At 34.4% G+C, this 15,362-nt stretch overlaps 1 protein-coding gene across 8 annotated transcripts in view; it reads right to left on the bottom strand.

The window, feature by feature from the left end:
* LOC126764095 (uncharacterized) overlaps positions 1-13,644 on the bottom strand; it is a 48,204-nt gene extending 34,560 nt beyond the window's left edge. Inside the window, exons 1-5 of one of the 8 annotated variants that reach the window (XR_007667809.1) lie at positions 13,014-13,644; positions 8,791-9,518; positions 8,596-8,690; positions 8,063-8,516; positions 5,826-7,980 (exon numbers count right to left, since the gene is read on the bottom strand). The gene's annotated coding sequence lies outside the window, so the exon portion shown is untranslated. Of the gene's footprint in view, positions 1-5,825; positions 7,981-8,062; positions 8,517-8,595; positions 9,519-13,013 lie in introns of those variants that run through there. The other 7 variants (XR_007667810.1, XR_007667811.1, XR_007667812.1 and 4 more) reach the window with 7 other exon arrangements.
* Between the last annotated feature and the right edge of the window lie 1,718 nt (positions 13,645-15,362).

The raw sequence follows: 15,362 nt of genomic DNA, 5'->3' as shown, positions 1-15,362 counted from the left end.
AATCATTATTGGCGAAAACCATCCTGCGGGGTCGAAAAGTTTTGCCACCGAGGAAAGTATTTGGCGTTTTGTAATGGCGGACATTGCAGATATTGACTCAATTGTATATGAGAATTGATCTGTTATCGCATTCCATTGAATCCCTAGGGTTTTTGTTGTACTGGCCGTTTCAAATTTAAGGACATTTGTATCTAATAAGTCTTCCTTTTTTATGTTTTTTATTATTTCGGGATGATTTGATGTAATTTTCTTTAAGGAGAATCCCGCTGAATTTAGTGCTTTGATCACTTGAGATAGTGATTCACACGCTAAGGACAGACTGTGGCTACCTGATAAAATATCATCAACATATGTTTGTGTTTGTAATACAGAAGTTGCTAAGGGCAAATTTGTTTCACACGTTTTTGCCACTTCATGCAGTGTCCTGATCGCCAAATAGGGTGCGCAATTGATGCCAAAGGTGACGGTTTTAAGTTTGTAGTCGCTGATTGGACTATTACTTGATTTGCGGAAGACTATACGCTGGAAATCTTGGTCATCTTTATGTACTAAAATTTGTCTGTAAATTTTCTCTACATCGCCATTAAAAACGTATTTTAACATGCGCCAATTTAGTATTAGCAGCATGAGATCAGGTTGTAAGGTTGGGCCAGTATATTGTACGTCGTTGAGTGATTTACCTGAGCTTGTACACTTTGAGGCATTGAAAACCACTCGTACTTTTGTTGTGATTTTATCAGGTCGTATTACCCCGTGATGTGGCAGATAAAAAGATAAATATCTGCCTTTAAATACTTTTTCATATGGTACAGCTTCTTCCATATGATTGAGGTCTGGATATTCGTCCATCACATTATCATGTGCTGATTTGAGCTCACTTTTCTTTATCAGACTTTTTTCCAAGCTTAGAAATTGCTGGACTGCTGATATTCTAGAGTGACCTAGAGCTATAGAATCTGGGAAGGTGGGTTTGAAAGGGAGTCGCACAACATAACGACCATTTTCGTTTCTTGTTGTTGTGGACTTATAATAGGCTTCGCATGCCTGGTCTTCTTCTGAAAGTTGAGTAGTCTGAGGTAATTCTTCTACTTCCCAGAATTTTTTGAGTTCATCATTTAAAAATTCGTTTGAAACATTTTCAACTTCAGTTGTAAAAGAATTAATTTTTTCTGTGACTTGGCCACATAATATCCACCCAAAGATTGTATTTTGGGCTAACAATTTATTGGATATTTTTTTTATACCTTCAAGAATTATTTGAGGTATTAAGTCACTACCTAATAATAAATCGATTTGTGATGGCGTATGGCAGTTGGGATTCCCATTGCTTTTTATTTACTTCACAGCTTGGAAGCAAATTTGTGAGTTGCGGCAGAACGATGGCTTGTGCATCTATTCTTATATCCGCGTTTGGGGAGACTATAGTGAGTAGGCAAATTTTGTTTGGAAATTTGAATTTTTGGCAATCAATTTTAGCCGATTTTGAGCTTTCGATGATATAAAGAATCTTTGAGAACCTTGATCTATTAATGCTCTTAATTTGAATAATACTCCTCTATGTTCAATAGCGATGACCGCAGTGGGTAGAAGTATTTTGCTTTTATTTTCTGAATGAAGAGCTTGAATTTTTGCTGCTTTAAAGCAACATGGTTGTTCTTCCCTTTTTTCGGGATTTGATATTTCGGGATTACCAATTTTGGTTGTAGTGACTAATCCGGTGGTTTTATGAAATTGATTTTGCTTCATATTTTTAAAATTTGTAATATGAAGAAATTAGTGGTGTCTTCGTTGACAGTACACACAATTAAATTTGCTCTCACAGTCTTTTGTCCCTTGAGAATTGGACAGACAGTTGATGAAAAGTTTATGTTGTTGGACAAGATTGTTCCTATCTGAAACAGAAATTTTTTTAAACTTCTCGCAAGATCTTGTATTGTGAACTCCTTTACATATTTCACATAATGATTGCCAATGATTGGTTTGATTTGTCACAAATGTTTGGCTTCTATTAGCGTGCCTATTATATTGAATATTATTGCTGGCTTGGGGTTTAAAAAAGTTTTATTCGACTCATTTTGGCTTAACTATTTTTTTGTCAACTCGCTCAGATATTTCGTACTGAGTTGTTAAGAATTCTTTCATTTGATGCCATTTTGGCGATTTCTTTCTTGCCACTAGTGATTGCTCCCATCGTAGCAAAGAAGCATCAAGCAGTGTTGCTGCACAAATAATTAATAGGATAGGGTCCCACGATTCTGTGGAAATCTTTTGTGATTCTAACACAGATAAATAATTAGTCACTGTCGAGTATAAGTTTTGAAAGTCTTGGCTGGTTTCTTGTTGAATTTTTGGTAAATTCATTACAATTGTTATTTGATTGTCTACCAATACTCTTTCATTTTCGTATCTTTCGACCAGTGCTTCCCAAGCCAGATTAAAGTTTTCGTCAATTAAACCGAAACGGTTGACGATACTGCCTGCTTCCCCTTTTGTTTTGTATATGAGATGGTAAAGCTTTTGAGCTAATGAATCATATGCTGCCAGAAGGCGTGCCCATATGCTATCTATGCTTTGAATTTTTAAATTTAGAACGGATTCTGTGTTGTCATTAATAGGGGAAGCACTAAATCTTGTGCAGTATCTAACAAAACTGTCACTTTCAGTTAGGAATCTTGACACTGTATTATCTTTGGTTCTTTTTATTTACAGCTGAAATATCACTGAAAGTAATGGGCTGTCAAAAAAGTCTTGCGGTATTTTTATTGATTTTTTTTTATTGAAATTGAAATGAATTTTTGATGACTCATGCCCAGCTCTTGACCGATGCTACGTCTGCTACTATGCCGGTCTCTATCGACCAATTCAGCGATTTTATCGCAATTTTCGACGACAGGCCTTCCGGAGCGTGGCGTATCTTCGACCACCTCTACACCAGAACGAAAACGTTGAAACCATCGTTGTGCGGTAGAAATGGAAACTGTATCGAGTCCATAAACTGCACAAATTTTATTGGCGGCTTGAGATGCATTTTTGCCTTTATCGTAGTAGTACTGTAAAATATGCCGTATTTTCTCTTTATTTTGCTCCATGTTTGCGCCGCTATAACTCACGAACGACTTAAAAGAAACGACAATCAATTAAACACGTGTTAGCGCGTGAAATGAGCTTTCCAAAAAGGTATAGCATGACCCGATGCGACGAACAAAACTAGAACTACGCGCTTTCAGCGCCAACTAGCGAATATACCGCAAGACTTTTTTGACAACCTATTATGAAAAAAAAATCTACGTATGACGGTTTTCGAGGTATCAGGTGGTTAGTGGCACTAACCACCGTGACTATTGATAGAAACAAAACAATTATGAGTTACTTATATTGTTTATTAATATCGAGCCTTTACCGCCATTTTAGCGTAAGCGACAAAAACCAAACTTTACAGGAGAAGGTTTTCTTTAAATACTTTTAACCATTAATGTGGTAGTAATTTAAAATTTCTCATACATTAATGCTTTTCAGACATTTACAGATATAATTGAAAAAAAAAATAAAATTAATAAGTATTTATGCTATTTATGGCGCTTACATTTTTTTGCTGTTCCAATCTAAGGTTATTTTGGCGTTTACGATAAAAATATCTATTAAACTAACTAAGTCTAAGGAACTGTATTTGGTAAATAAATACGTATTTTTGAAGGTTTTTAATGAAATAGTTATAATTATAACTGAAAAATATATTTATTTACATAAAATATTTGAAATATTTGTTAAACTTATGCTATGTATATACAAAATAAAGGTTTTCTTTAACTTAACACCACGTATTATTCCTCTTGGAATCTGCATAGTTTCCTTTATTCGGGAGTATAAAAAACAATAGCATACAAAAACAAATATCACATAAATAATGTAAATGAGAGAATATTATATGCAATAAAATTTCAATAACCAAATTTAAAATATAATACATACCTTAGCTGCTGGAGTCGACATTGTTGATTTATTTGATAACTGTCGTGTTTACTATCTACAGTACGATTATAATTCAATTAACACAAAATTTGATTATGCGTCAAACTATTTTTAAACAAAAATCCAATGAGAACGATGTTTGTTTCATCAAACCTTTCATGGAAATAAACGTGTGACGACAGGTACAAGAATGGTTTGCATATACGAGTAGTAAACACCGTTAAGTCAAGCACTCATGTCGATTGCGAACACAAGTATTGTCGCTTGCACGACATGAAATTGTGCGCAAGGCACTTAAGATAAAAACGCTAGGTGTCGCTTACGTTAAGGTTTTAAAAATGTATGTATTTACGATAATTTTAGCACTTGCTTTAACTTTATAACGGTTTCTTTTTTGGAGATAAACATCAACAGGGATAGGTCCGTTACGTCTTAAATTACTAGTTTCTATAAAAAACTCATTTTCGAAAAAATTGTCGCTTACGCTAAAATGGCGGTAAAGGCTCGATATTATATGACATAATGAAATTCTCCGGAACGAAACTAAGGTAAATTTTTTTTTCAAGAAAATCTGAAAAACAAGCTTTTCCCTTGCGTAGACAAAGAGGCACTTTGCATGTATACGTACTACACTGCCATACAGCACGGACTGGAAATATTTTAGTGCTGCATAGACAGCATCTTCTTGATGTGCTTCCTTCAGGTTGATGGCGACTGGATTCAAGACGAATTTCTGAAGGGACTGTTGGCTTGTGATGTTTTATAAATGCAGGGCTGTAGAAGAAGCTGTAGAATTGCAGTTGCTGTTCACTGATTCGGGCCTTCGTTTGTCTCTGACATATGCTGGGGCCAGTAGACCCTGGTTCACACTTCGTCTGAATGTTCTTTATAAATTAAAAGGGCATTGACAATACTACAATCAAGAAAATGAAAGAAAATGTGCCACCACTTGTGGGATTTTCTATCAACAGCATAACTTCCTTTCAGTTGATCGAATTTATCAACGAAGTTCATATTCGCATTGTAATCTTTCACAGATTCCGGACATGATACTTCAATACTGGTACCATCACGCTCTCGGCGGGTAACTTTTTCGACATCTTTAGGGTCACGATAATTTGATAACATGAAAACTGATCTCTTATCTTTCCATTTCAAAAAAGATATTTTTGTGTCACTCATCCGGTAATCATGTTCTCCTCTTTGCAAATGCTTGTCTTCTTTTAGCGTTGGTAAGAACTGTCTATTTGAGTTCACAGTTCCACAGGCGAAAATATTATCTTCTCGTAATTTAACTTGCAAAGGGTAACTGTTGAAATAATTGTCAAAATAGTCTTTATGATTTTTGTGTTTCAAATTTTCGCCAAAATTTCTTACAACTTTACCACCTAAGTCAGTTTCAACGCTAGCACCCTGTCTTCCCGTGTAAACATCAAAATCGAGGCAGTAACCTGACCATGCACACATCATCCAAACCTTGTACCCTCGTTTAGTAGGTTTTTCGGCATGTAGTATTTCAGATAGTTCCTGCCTTTGAATTTTATCATACTTTCATCAATCGCAACTTTTTCTGATGGTTTGTAGTTTTTTATAAAATTAGTTAGCATGATGTCCAGTAGTGGTCTGATTTTATAAAGTTTGCTTTCTGGGCAATTTCTATTGGGCATTAGAATATTGTCATTTACATGTACAGTGGGTTGCCAAATTATTAGGTACAGTCACAAAAATACGGTATAAGTGAAGTATTGGTCTTTTTTAGTTATAACAAGAAAAAACGTTAACTTCGGTTGCATCGAAGCTAAACACCCTTCACAGGAGTTAATTTTTACCATAAGTAAAAATGAGTCAAAAGAATATATTTTGAGCTGCACCGAAATGTGTACTCTTTATTTATACTCTTAAGACTAACTTATTACATGGTTCTTACTTCTATTTATACTAACTAATATGTTTACTTATTACTAGTTGATAGTTTGTTAAGATACAGATTATATTATTTGTTTAGGTTTGTTTATATATATATTGCTTGCTTAGATACAATTGCTTTGTTCTAAGATAAGGTTGTGGTATTCAAACTCAATGTTGTTTTGATACTTGTTTGTTTAGGATTATTTGTTGTAGTGACAGTGCACTTCAATTGTTCTAACTCAAGGTTGTTTCTGCATTCTGTTTACTGAAACAAAAGGTTGTTTTGATGTTTGTTACTATTATAAGGAATACATTCCTTAACTCAGGTGCATTTCTGTTAGTAACTATGTGTTCAGTTTGTATGGAAGCTATATGCTATAGTAATCCGTTGTAAACAAGTTTTTTAGAGATTACATTGTTGGCTTAAAAAATAACATATACCAAATTTCGTGAATATATCCTGCCAAATGTGAAAGTTGTCCATACAAGAACTTGATTCCGATCGTTCAGTTTGTATGGCAGCTATATGCTATAGTTAACCGATCTAAACAATTTCTTCGGAAATTACATTGTTGCTTTAGGGAATAACATATACCAAATTTCGTGAATATATATTGTCAAATTTGAAAGTTGTCCATACAAGCACTTGATTCCGATCGTTCAGTTTGTATGGCAGCTATATGCTATAGTTGACCGATCTGAACAATTTCTTCGGAAATTACATTGTTTCTTTAGGGAATAACATATACAAAATTTCGTGAATATATATTGTCAAATGTGAAAGTTGTCCATACAAGCACTTGATTCCGATCGTTCAGTTTGTATGGCAGCTATATGCTATAGTTGACCGATCTGAACAATTTCTTCGGAAATTACATTGTTGCTTTAGGGAATAACATATACCAAAGTTCGTGAATATATATTGTCAAATGTAAAAGTTGTCCATACAAGCACTTGATTCCGATCGTTCAGTTTGTATGGCAGCTATATGCTATAGTTGACCGATCTGAACAATTTCTTCGGAAATTACATTGTTTCTTTAGGGAATATCATATACAAAATTTCGTGAATATATCTTGTCAAATGTGAAAGTTTTCCATACAAGCATTTGATTCCGATCGTTCAGTTTGTATGGCAGCTATATGTTATAGTGGTCCGATATCGGCCGTTCCGACAAATGAGCAGCTTCTTGAAGAGGAAATGACGTTTGCAAATTTTCAAAACGATATCTTAAAAACTGAGAGACTAGTTCGTATATATACAGACAGACGGACAGACGGACAGACAGACGGACATGGCTAAATCGACTCAGCTCGACATACTGATCATTTATATATATACTTTATAGGGTCTCCGACGATTCCTTCTGGGTGTTACAAACTTCGTGACAAACTTAATATACCCTGTTCAGGGTATAAAAAGCTTTAATAATAATAAAAGAGTAATTTACAAACTAACATAAGAACAAAAAAATAAAAATAATTATTTCAAAAATATACATATGAGCGAGATAAAATATTTCTGATTAATAATCAGTATTTAGTCACATTTCCTTTCGCCTCAATGAGTGCTTTAATCCGTCTGGGCATACTTTCTATGCACGTTAAGGCACTTTCTTTAATCATGGGGTTGTAGTGCCATACATTTATTAACTTTCAATCAATTTTACCTCGGTAATTATTATCTCTTTGGCAATTTCGGCCTTGGTAATCTGCCATAAATTTTCTATGGGGTTCATGTCAGGTAAATTGCCAGGCCAAGGTAAAACTGGAATGTTATGGTCTGCCAGAAATTTGGTTATGCTTCTTGCTTTATGACATGGCGCTGAATCATGCATAAAAATGAATTCCTCACCGTCTGGGAACCAATCCTTAAGTTGCGGTAACAGTCGAGTTTCCAGAACTTGTCTGTATTGGTCTTGTCTCATGGTACCCTGGACAATGTAGAGACGTCCAACCCCTTTAGCACTTATGACAGACCACACCATTATTTTAACAGGGTGTTTAACCCTCTCCACAATGCAGTCAGGGTGACATTTTTCGCCTGGACGAAGCTGCTCTTGTCGGCCAGAATTTCAAAGGTTGACTCCTCTGAAAAACATACCTGAAAAAAAAGAAAGTTGCTTATTATTTTCAAATATATGATTTAAAAATGGTGTAAGATGACAGTAATAATAATAGCTGACCTTACTCCAGTCCTCATCAGTCTTCTGGCGGTATTTTTGGGACCAGGCAAGACGTTTTTTCTTCATCGCATCTGTTAACCGAGGTTTCCTTAGCAGGACGATGACAAGTCAACCCTTCTTCTGCTAACCTTCGCTGCACGGTTCTTTTGGATACTACTACTCCAGACTCTTGAACTAATTGAGTTAAGAGCCCAGCACTTTTCTTCCTGTTTTGCAAGCAGATGTCCCGAATTTTCCGGTCAGATCGTGATGTTGTTATGCGTTTTCTTCCACTCTTGCCCTTTTTTTTGGCGAAAGTGATTGATTTTGATCCAAACTAATCTTTATTTTATTCACTTCTGTCTTAGAAACTCCAGCTAGTTCTGCTATGTTCCTTTGCGAATGGCTTATGTGCTGGAGAAGAGTTTTAATCTCTGATTTTTTCCTTGGGGACAAATAACACCCTCGACCCATACTGGAGCAAAATAAAAAAATATTATAATGAAAATCGGCCCAAATTCATTATTTTTTAATAATACAACTATGATACTTACATTTGATCTGCGTTTGTTGCACAAAAATGATAAAAACTTTTTTTAAATAATTAATTTCAACTTTCACTAAAATACGTGTTCAGCACCCTGCGAGTCTACCTTTAATAAAATATTTGTAGAAAGTAAACAAATACATTAACTCTCAAAATCTACTTAAAACTGAAGTTATCAAGATGTGGTGAACGCAAAAAGTACTTTCCTGTAAAGTTGTTGCTCTTAAAACCGCACTCAACTGCGCCCAAAGGAACAAATTGGGGAAAAATGCGACTGTCCCTAATAATTTGGCAATCCACTGTAAGTAATTCAAAAGCCAACTGAATCTATTAAAGCTCATGAACCTCGATACATACCCGTCATGCAAATCAGGTGCTGATGACCAGTAATCTCTGTAGGTCGGCAATTTCTTCATACCCATTACCAAGTTCAAAGCAATAAAAGCATCAAGCTCTTCTGTAGTGGTGGGTGAATAAAGCTTTCCTGATTGAGTAGCGTAAAGATTAGTTTGAAAGCATAAAATATCTTGTAAATGCTCTGTCCAAAAAAGGCGAAATAGTATAAGAGGTTGCACATTCTCCATGCTAAGAATTTGATCGGTTATTACCACACTTTCAGTAATTTCAGCAGGTATGTCCATTCTATAATTCTTCTTTCATTTTGGAGCCATTGTAGCCGGTCTGATTGAGTTTACAGTGTTAGACTCTGTAGATTCAGGATTCCGAAGTACTAAGTTAGACAGAGGGATGTCATCATCGGAATCAAAGTTGTCATAATCAGTCATTTGAACTTCTCCATTCGAATCGCCTAACACCAGCGGATTTGGCTGATCTTCTGTATCCTCGTCGCTACAAATACTCTCGCTATCTGAAGGAATATCTTCAAACTAGTATTCTTCGATGTGTCTATTATTTAGCTTGAGCGACATACTGAAATAAATATAAAAATACATGAATACTTACATGCCTAACTCATATGTAGATTAAACCTATAAACCTGCAACAGTCACGGTGGTTAGTTTACTAACCACTATATTTTCGGCGATAATACACATTGAAAATAAAAAATTAATGATAGTTTCATTAAGATCATCATAACATTAAAGAAAAACGTTACTTACCCGCTTCACAGATATTTTTTATCAAACACAAGAATAAATGTACGTTAGCGCAATTTTCAAATGAAAACAAATGAACTGTCATTCATCGAATATGCCGCTAACCCGGTCACACCTTATCAAAAAAGGTACAAACATTCATGATAATTCACGCGATTGTCGGTAGATGGCGTGGATTTTAATATAAAAAATCTGAAAGTGTTTGTTATTGACACTAACCACCACGACTGAAAGAGTTAACCTCTTTAGATTTATCAGATTGCATTTATAAAATTAAATTGGAAGTTTTGAGCTTAAAGATGTTTCGTTTGAAATACTACAATTGTAAAATTGGTATTATGAAAAAATATGAACAAATGTTTGTAAATATTTCGTTTGAAATACAATAATAAGATTGGTATTGTGAAAAAAAATGTGTAAAAATTTATTATTGTATGTAGATATAATACATTTTCTTATAAATGAAATAGATTATGACTTTGCGAACGCTTATTCACCGCATAAATCGTTTAATCCTTTGTTTCATATATGTATTATTATTATATTTTCTACCGTGTATCAATTAATTTATCTTCGCTTCACTCGCGCTTAATTTGTATACTTGTTTTGTTTTTACTTTCTGTACTATAACTTTTGTTGCAATTGTTGTATATACATATATATATTTGTATATATGTATGTATATTTATAAAAGTATGTCCAATATAGCAAAAATGCTAAATGCACATAAATGTATATTAGGGTGGTTTTTCAAAATAAATTTTCAATTTTTGGAAGTGCTCACTTCTAGAAATGTGCCATTTAGTATAAAAATACAATTGTGACAGCTTCAGCTCAATCGAATTTTGCCTTCCCGTGCCGAAAAGGCCTTGAAGTTTGATAAACTTGCCATTTTTCGCGAAAAAGCGTTATTTTTCGACTTTAACTTATGAGTGATTCACTCCCATTACAATAAATTTATTATCAAATGAAAGGTAATTTTGTTGAAATTAAAGTCTATTATAATACATTTTCTTTAGAAATGCATGGTTTGGAAGATATTTAACATTTAATGGACCAAGTTCGTGTCAAATGCCTTAGTATAGTTCTTCGCAGTAACACTCGAGGTTCTCCACGATTTTTGAAACTATCCTTACCTTAACCATAAACAATGCATACACTGAAGTCCTTTATATTATTATAATAGAAAAAGCTAGAAATTAGTAAAATCTTTTAGATATATATTGTATTTTCAGTTTTCGTACATTAGTTGGTACAATATTTAACAAAAAGATAAGACGATGGGAACAAATCTATTTAAAAAATAAACATATAGAAAAGAAAATTCATACTAAAAACAAAAACTATAAAAAATTTAACAATTTATTTATATATTATTATTTTCAATATCATTCATCAGATAAGGGTAGAGAAAAGTTACTTTTGGAAGTATCAGGGTAAAGCCGACGACAATCCGCTACCACCTGAAGCAGGAATTGTTTTTGCTCCTCATTTTTTGTAAGAATACTACTGAATTCTTGAATTAACTTAACTCCTCTCTCTGCCGTGTCGTTTACTACCTTCATACTCCTAACAAAACTTTGAAGTTTCAAAAAGTCTTTATTTTCGGACCATTTCTTGGGGTGCTCTGTCAAAAAATCAGTTTTGACTTTGAAATATTCGAAAAAGGCCAGGCTTTGATCCGAAACAAAGTTCTGAAGCGAAATATTTTTAAATAGGTTTACAGCTTCATTTTCAGAAACTTGCACCCTCATTATCCTTGAAGACCGCTCTTCTTCTGTTAAATTCCTGTACGATAAAATCTTTTTTGCCATTTTTCTTTTTATTTCATTTGAAACATTTTTGTCAAATAAGCTAAGGCAAATCAGTTCCGGGTTCAGATACCACAGGTGAAGTAAATATTTTCCCAATACCTTTTCTGATACACCTTGATCATTACGTCTGTACTTAATTACATTCTGAACAAATTGTAAATCATTACTAGGTGCACTTATTGCGTTTGAAACTTGACACCACATCTTCACATACAAATTAACAATAAATAAACAAATAGCTTTTAGTGAACTGAACTCCTCTTCGGACATAGAAAACTGTTCTCTAAAAATGAACATTTTCAGAGAGTAAATGGCTTTTGCCATCCAACGGGCGTGATGATAAGCACCAGGAGTGTTAAACGAAACATCGTGAGAAGGGACTTTTCCTAAAAATATTAAACATAACTTAATAAGTTCTAAGTAATCATCCCTCGGCTGTTTTTCAGTTAACTGAAAGAGAAGAAATTCCGAAACCTCTTTTTCGAACTTTTTCACTGACTTCTTTACCGAATCATCCTGTACCCCTTCAATGTATTTAGGCTAATCTATGTTAGGCCAATGTATTTGAAATCTTCTAAAAATGTCAGGTTGGGGAGCAGTCGTTGATCCCATTTTGTACTCAAATACTGACCGTAAAACGACTTCTAAAATGTGATGGCGGCAGGTACAACAAACTTTTACCTAGCTGTTTTTCTAACAAGGTGCATGCGCCTTTCATTCGTCCTGTGTTGGAAGCCGTCGTATCAAAACACATACCAACAATTTTATCGCCAATATCCCATTCTTCTAGACTACCGCTAACAGCTTCTGCCTGACTGGCGCCTGTGGAATTTTCTAATTCCGGGACCCCCAGTAGTTGTTCATAGTCTCCTTTGCTTACCAAGATTGCCAACCGTTCAGCACATTCTTTCTGAAGAAGGTTTGGTAAAAGTTTTCCATCCTAATGAACAACAATACCCTCAGTCTGAGTTTTTAAACCTCGCCTTGATTTTCTGGGCCCGTTGACTTCGAAAGGATATTCTGCGTTTTCTTAAAGCACTTCTACTAAGTGCAAATTCCTCGACATTACAGCCCAGACTTTCAGCTGTTGCGAAAATTATTCGCACAGCAGTTCTATCAGAAATTTTGCACCTACATATCTAGCAAAATTGATAATTTTTCCGTCATTACTTCTTTACAACCACGACTGTATTTCCTTTTTTTACTCGCTGTCTCCGCTTTGCTGGCGTTTTCATCATCGGTAAATACTTCGTCCGAGGTGATTTCTTCCACTTCTGATTCAGAAGACAATGAGATGTCTCGTACATTTTTTTTGCAATAAAAAAAGGAAAGAAAATGTATGGATTTTGGGAGAAAAATACTGTTGATGTTGGTAACAAAGAGGAATGAATAAAGGTTATAGCTTCTAAGAGCCAGCATTTTATTACCTATTTAAGTATGGGTTTGAGTATCTGATTTTTTAGTAAAATTGGGCAACTATACTATATACTTACCAGCGCTTACTGGTGAAATCTGTCGCCATCGCCGCTCTTCAGCTAGAGCTGTATTCACATCGATACCTTCCATATGGCCTGGACGTCCTTTCATTATCTGATATGTCAAAAATTTATATCTTCCTGATTAGACATTTTTGAAATGGCATCTTCCACTGCTACATCAAAAAGATCGGACAGTTTGGATGTGAATGCAAGATTTTTTTCCTCTTGACGTTTTGTCTTCAATCTTGAACACTTCTGAATATAATTTAATTTTATATAATTTTTCGACTTTGCGAACAGCAGTTTTTCGTAATTGATAAGGTATTCTAGCTTTCTCCCAGAACACAAGAACTTCCGTCAGAGTGAGTTTTGCAGCATTACTAAAAGGTAATCCAACTTCACGAATGTTGTAAAACAATGACTTTAACACTTGATGATTAGATGGCAGTTTACTCCCGATTATTTGATGAGATGAATACCCAATTAAATAAATTAGGGTTTTAGATCTAACACGAACATTAGATGAGGTAGTAGCCATTTGAATTTAATTATATAACTATGTACATATGTAATATCTTGCACTTTCTAATATCGAACTGTTCACTTAGCACAACAAACTTTAAAATAACATTTCTCTTAAAGCGTCAAAATCAAATAGGGGATTCCCCACTTTTTACTTACTACCAGAATACATAGCGGTAAATATGAGCAACAAGTCAGCCATGAGATGCCAGAGATACACAATACCAAATAATATTAGAGATGCCAGCTTATTGGAGAAAAAATATGTTTAGTGAGGTTGAAATGTGAAAAAGTAGTAAAGTAAAGGTTAATAAAAGTTATTCTGATCTTTAGTCCGAAAAATATTATGTATGAGTGTCACCAAAAAGGCACATAACACGAACTTGGTCCATTAAATGTTAAATAACTTCCAAACCATACATTTCTAAAGAAAATGTATTATAATAGACTTTAATTTCAACAAAATTACCTTTCATTTGATAATAAATTTATTGTAAAGGTGGAATCAGTAGTAAGTTAAACTCGAAAAATAACGGTTTTCCGCGAAAAATGGCCATTTTATCAAACTTCAAGGCCCTTTCGGCACGGGAAAGCAAAGTTCGATTAAGCTGAAACTTTTACAATTGTATTTTTACACTAAATGGCACATTCCTAGAAGTGAGCACACACAAATTTCAGAAAAAAAATTCACCTCTATTCACTAGAACCACCCTAATGTATATATGTATCGGTAACCGGTCGATGAAAGCGCGGAAAATAATTATATATGTATATAATGTGTTATATTGAAAGATTATAAGTATTTGTTCCCAGGTCAGTACATACATATGTATGTATCAATTGCTTTTATAAGGATCTCTTTAGTGAGCGATTGAGTACGGAAAGAGCATGAGCATAAAGGTGAGTGTGATTGCGGTATAAATTTCGGCGGGAGACATGCAAATGTAAAGGTACATAAATATGTGTACATACATAAATTTCGCTTATTATCTTTTGTGGTTCTCTCTTTTGCCTTTGCTTATGTTTTAAACGATCCTGCTTGTGGCGTTTTTTTTTTGTTTTGTTTGTTTAGTCCAAGGGCTATCGCTGGAGATTCGCAAGTAGGAATACTTGCCTTATATAAATTTAGTTGCTTTTTTTTTTGATATTTTATTTTGTGGTGTGTTTGAAGACACGAATTAAGCGAAAGCGCAGGTCGTTGAACTTTGGCGTTATTTAACTTATGTATGTACCATTTGATTACACAGTACAACAGCTAATCTGGGGGGTGAGAAATTCCAAATCAGGGTGATGGTACTAGGTCAGTATAGTAAAACCCTCAAAGGATTTGGCGTTCGTATGTGTCAGTTTTGTTTTATGACCTTTTAAATTTCACAGTACAACAGCTAATCTGGGGGGTCAGAAATTCCAAGTCAGGGTGATAGTACTAGGTCAGTATAGTACGTATAAAACCCACAAAGGGCTTGGCGTTCGTATGTGTCAGTTTTTTGTTATGACCTTTTAAATTTTTTCTTATGTTATAGTGAACGAAAATTGGGTACCAAATATAGTGTGTAAAAGCTGCTACAACCGTCTAATGGATTGGAAAAATAGATAATAGTGGTTCGCGAGTTATGTTAAACTACGTTTTTGCCAAAATGTAACAACTAAGCGAAAAAACATCAAGATAAGGAAAAAATTTAAAAGGTAATAAAAAAAATGACACATTACTATTTACTATACTGACCTAGTATCATCACCCTGACTTGGAATTTCTCACCCCCCAGACAATAATCCCAAAAAGGTTCCACAGTGTTATTTAATTACATGGGCATGTGCACATATTTGTGTAATAGAATAAAA

Source organism: Bactrocera neohumeralis, unplaced genomic scaffold, assembly GCF_024586455.1.
Source record: "Bactrocera neohumeralis isolate Rockhampton unplaced genomic scaffold, APGP_CSIRO_Bneo_wtdbg2-racon-allhic-juicebox.fasta_v2 cluster09, whole genome shotgun sequence".
NCBI lineage: Eukaryota > Metazoa > Arthropoda > Insecta > Diptera > Tephritidae > Bactrocera > Bactrocera neohumeralis.
Note: the sequence above shows the minus strand (reverse complement) of the source record. Positions and strands in the feature narration are given on the sequence as shown.